We start from the raw sequence: 5,784 nt of genomic DNA on the forward strand, positions 1-5,784 counted from the left end.
ATGACCCTAACTTGGCATGGCATGTGTAATGCACTCTCCATTAGGAGAGTGAGAAATCATAATTAATCAAAAAAATTAAATATAAAAAATCCCAACCAATGAAAAAAACCACATTAAAGAATTTTTTAAAAAAAAGAAAGTAATCATCTTCTTCTTCATATCTTCTCCATTAGTGGCTTCTTTAAAATTCATTCATATATAAGTTGAGTGAGAAACCATAATTAATCAAAAAATTAAACATAAAAAATCCCAGCCAATAAAAAAAACACATTAATGAAATTTAAAAAAAAAAAAAAATAGTCATCATCTTCTTCTCCATATATTCTTCTCCATTAATGGCTTCTTTAAAAATCATTCATATATAAGTTGAGTGGGAAACCATAATTAATCAAAAAAATTAAACATAAAAAATCCCAACCAATAAAAAAATACACATTAAAGAAATTAAAAAAAAAAAAGAAATTGTCATCATCTTCTTTTTCATTAATGACTTCTTTAAAAATCATTCATATAGAATTTTTCTTTTAAAATATGGGATTTATAATTTTATTTAGTGTAATAAAAATAAGTTATTGATACAAGAAGAAGAATAAGATAAAAAAAATTTTAACTGTTTGTGCTCAATCAAAGGGGGAGGGGGGTTTGGAAGAAAAGGATTGCTGGGGGTGGGTGGGGTGTATTAATTTTTATTTTTTTAATTTAAATTTAATTATATTAAAAAATTATTTTTATAATTATTTTAAATTAAAATGTCACGTGTCATTATTTGATTTTCCACTTTGCCACATCATTAGCGTGTGTATGACACCCAGTTTATATTTTTTGCCACATTAGCAGATTGGGCTCAATTGATACATTTTGTGAAGGAGTAAAGGGTTCAATAGGTACATGACTTAATTGAGATGCCTATACGGAAAAAGTCAAATAGTTGAGGGACCTGTATATGTATTCTTCCTTTAATTAAATAAATTTTTCATCTTTATATATTCAAAAAATGTTGTATTTAATTATTGTATTCGTAAATTTTTTATTTAGTGCAATGTTTAAATTCATTAAAGTGAGGTACACGCACGAAGCGTGAACTAAACAAGTTACTCTAAAAAAAAAAAAACAGGTATCAATGCACTTTTTCTAATAATATTACTTTATAGAGAAAAATTATTCAAGTATCTATTATAAAAAATTTAATTACATTTATTAAATTTTTTTCGATTAAAAAATAGATATCACAAATTTTCAATCATAATTATATAAGATAAATCAAAATAAAATATTAAATATCAATATAACATTAACATGTCGATTTAAAAATATTAAAGAAAATCAAGTATAATCAATTTAAAAACCACTCCACAAATTACAAAAACTTATGCGTAAAATATAATCTATATTTATATCTATAATCTATAATATATCAAAAGTATGAAGACCCATAGAAAAGTGATTTGAACTTTTTACCCTTCATTAAGAGACTTCACTTTAGACAAAATCGTCTTTTCTCTATTTTTTATTTTAATGATATTAAATATTAACTATAATTAAAAATAAAAACTTTTCCTAAAATAAAATTTGGCAAAAAAAACTTTTCCCAATTAAAATAGGCTTGGTATAAAAAAAAAAAACCAAAAATTCTATTTTCAGAGTCCAAAACAGAAATTTGAAAAAAAAACTTTAAGAAATTTAAAAAAAAAAAATAAACTTTCCCAAATAAAATTGCATTTTATATTTTTTTTTCAATTTCTATAAAAGTCATGCTAATTAAATATTTTTTCTTCATCACAGTTTTGTCTTAATTTTCATATTCTCGAAAGGGCCATATATAACCAAGAAAATCAAACCCAATTTAATTCATAATTATGTCATATTTATTTAAATAAAAATTTCTTAGTGGTCATGATTATCCATAATTCTTTAATTTATATTGAATATTGTGTGCATGGGTTAAGAAATTAGTCAAATGATTAATTTTTTGTTGACATCTACTAATTTTTAGGATACTTATTTTTAAATTATTAAGGGGGCAGCACTATTTATTCCTTCCAATTAGTTATAGATATACCGACGTTGTATATATGCTCTATTTATAATATTTACTTTGTATCAATAAAAATGCTAATTAGGCTCAATATGCACACTTTGCTGGTCATGTGCGAACTTGGGCTAATAATTAGTATTGACCTAAATTAGTTTTGATTGATATGAGCTGTGCATATTTGAGTTTAATTTTTATCCAATCACTAAATCATTTTGTTACCTTGGTTCAGTTTTTGCTTCTTCTTGAATAGATTGTTTAGTGTATTCTATAATGTACTGAAATACATTTTATAAATAGTAGAGGTTAAGAAAAAGTAATTAAAGATAAAAATTTGTATGTTGATACATAACCTAGATGTGAGAGGTTGAATATAATTGGTACAAAAAGAAGTAGAAGTCGGCCGAAGAAGTATTGACAGAGTTTTAACTTCTTTTTAAAAATGCTTATTGTAATGTGTCTAACGTTGTTTATAATATACATCTATATGTGCGAATATTAGCCTTTTAAAAGCTTTCTAATGATAAACACAAACTACACATGAAAAGAATCTCAAAAGATGACTAAGAATGGATAAAAATAAACTTAAAGGTGTATAATCTTTATACATGAAACTTACTAATTAAGTAGAATAACTAAAGTTGATTCAAAAAAATAAATATTACAGTTAAGTACTAAGCATCAATTTATACCTTGAGTTCATATTCTTTTTTAAAACTTCACTGTTGATTTAAATGAAAGTAATTTGAAATTAATTTATGCAGTATGATTTTGTATTACTTCAATTTCTATAGCTTGATTATCAATTGGCGTTATATACACGTGCAAAGCACGTATACTAGACGCGTGTGTGTGTGTGCGCATGTGTGTGTATGTTAATTCAATACATAGTTGATATGTATATGTATGTGTTATACAAATGTGCTTGTCTCATATATATATGCTTATTCGTTTAATTATATACGTATAATATTATACACATATAATATATATTGTTGATATGCATATGTATATACTATACATTATACATAATTATAAAATTCTAATGTGTCATGTATGTACAATTGTATACATATATTTAGTTAAAATTCAATTGTATGGAGTATAATTGGCTTGTATGTGTTTGTACTAAAAAAGGGACAATTATGGAAGAGAATCACCAACATGTTTTGTTATATAGAAGGAGAATATTGAGGAAAGTTGGAGATATTAATGAGCATTAATTATTCTCTCTTTCCTTTTAAATTAATATTAATTATATTGTATAAATGAGTCCTAAATACATTTGATCACTAACTAATGTCTATAGAATGTAATTAGTAAAACTTAGACCCTGAAGTTAGTTAGGAGGAATCTAAGGTATCGATATGTGAAGTTTTGCCTTCCAGTAAATGACCCTTTCCTAATTTGGACCGTTATTGCCTAGGGAATTCAGATACAATTCATATACCATAGTGATACAGTTTGTAAAAAAAATAGAGCAGCAAATTTATGGGTAGAAATAGTATCATTGTTATATAGAAAATGCATTTTTTTAAGATGATATGTGTAGAATTTGTATTATTGTTGTATAAAATATGTATATGCATAAGATGCATATAGAAATTGTATCTTTATTGTATAGAATATATATCTGTACAAAATATGTATCGAATTTGTATCAGTATTGTATAAAAGGTGTCAACAAATAGCTAGAAAATAAAAATAAAATTCAATAGTCATTTTCGTATTAATAATTTCAGTTGAAGTATTATTTGTGTCCTTTTCCAAACTTATAACACGATGTCTATATATTTATCCATATTTACACTCAATATCTACTATCAATCTATCATTATACTACATGTCAAGTTGAGATATCTTATTAATTGCACATTAAATTCAAATAATCTAATGTTAGAATAGCTCAATAGACTATTACTTCAACCTTATCATTTAATTTCTTTCTATACAGTATATTCTGTTGACTAATTCCAAAAGAAAGGATAACTAAAAAAAGGCAAAATTACAAATTACAACAGGACATTTCTCTTTTATTTTTTTATTTAAAACAACTCAGACTTTAACATTTAGTAATATATGTAATTTTATAAAATTATTCATCAATTGATACATAAGGTACACGTGTGAAACGCATGCCTAGAAACTTATAAGATTAAAGAAAAAACAAGAACCAAAAGTAAATCCTAATGCTTCGAACTTATACTTGGGCATATCGTCCATTATATGAACTTGTAGTGAGATGAGTTTTATTTAAGGATAAACCTCAATAATAGATCTCAATCCTGATATAGGAATAATTTTATAATCACTAAAATCAGAATCATAGAACAACTTTGCCCACTCTTGTTGACTTCTTTCCTTTCCTGAAGGGTGAACCATCATTAGCATGTCCATGAAAAGTTGGGCCTCATATGACTTGTGCTCTTCTTTTTGTAGGTTATTACTATCCATCAACATCATTTCAACGATTATCACTCTTCCTCCATTTTTCTTATTGGAAATTGCTTCTTTACATTTCTTCAATATTTTGATACAATCTTCATCGTTCCAATCATGTAATATTCACTATTTGTCAATATTCATACAAAAAAAGCAATTACTAAAAAGTAAGTACATTTGTTGTTAAAGTGAGTAAAATTTTACAAGTTAATAATTACCTTTAGTAAAATCGCATCAGCGGAAGGAATGGACTTAAACATGTCTCCTCCCACGTAATTGAGGTTCTTACTCTCTTCACATCCTTCAATTACATGTGGCAGATCGAAGACGATGCAATTTATTTGTGCAAATGTGTTGGCAATAGCTTTAGCCATGGTGCCCGTGCCACCTCCTACGTCCACCAATGATTTCAGTCCTTCAAAAACTTCCTTACGATATTCAATTATCACACTTATAACCAATCGGGCATCACTAGCCATGGCTTCATTAAATAAATGGTTCAACTTTGGTTCATTCCCAATATATTCGAAAAATGGCTTTCCATGAGCGGTTGCGAATGGAGTCATAGTACTAGAGTGGTCACCATTCTCGAACCATACACTTAGATATTTGCATGGATCCATCATAATCGAATCTAGTTGCACTTGCACAAACGGAACTAGACTCAAAGGCTCATCTTTAAGGAGGAGGCGCGAAGTCGGAGTAAGTATGTAACCCTCACCCTCCTCCTCTTGTGCCTTTTCTTCTTTGTTAACTAAATTGGTTTGGGTAAAAAAGCCTGCATGGATTAGAATACGCATGAGACAGTAAATACAATTGTGAGTTGTACCGTTAATATTGTTGATACGTAGAGATTTCACTAAATCGGAAAGGGTCATGGCTAGGCCATGACTATGGATGATATCTGGAATTCCAAGTTGAATTGCACATTTGAGTGACATGGAATTGATATAATTGAAAGTATGGTTCCACATGTGTGTTTGAGCAGCAAGTACTTGTCTAGCTTCCTCTCCAATATTTTTATACAATGCCACTGTATTGTGAGAGACTATCTTTGAGATCTAAGTTTTACATATAGATATGTGCTTCCACTATATAATAAGGGAGACTTAGCATACATAAGGTGAACATGCCTGTCTAGTATTTCAAATATTGTCAATTTTCATAAATTTATTTAAAATTGATTAATGAAGTAGAGATAAAATCATAATTTAATTATCAATTTAAAAACAATATTTGAAGTTGATATTTGTTTGAACATCGCATTTGAATTTCAAAAGTTATACTTTTTCTAACAAATATGAAAATCA

The 5,784-nt window shown here is 27.1% G+C and overlaps 1 pseudogene across 1 annotated transcript; it reads right to left on the reverse strand.

The window, feature by feature from the left end:
• Positions 1 to 4,044: 4,044 nt before the first annotated feature.
• LOC107846936 lies at positions 4,045 to 5,573 on the reverse strand (annotated as a pseudogene). The gene is made up of 2 exons (XR_007047197.1): positions 4,693 to 5,573; positions 4,045 to 4,600 (listed from the first exon to the last, which is right to left on the reverse strand). The product of XR_007047197.1 is annotated as a probable O-methyltransferase 3 (transcript).
• Positions 5,574 to 5,784: the final 211 nt, after the last annotated feature.

This window comes from Capsicum annuum, chromosome 11 (assembly GCF_002878395.1).
Source record: "Capsicum annuum cultivar UCD-10X-F1 chromosome 11, UCD10Xv1.1, whole genome shotgun sequence".
Taxonomy (NCBI): Eukaryota; Viridiplantae; Streptophyta; class Magnoliopsida; order Solanales; family Solanaceae; genus Capsicum; species Capsicum annuum.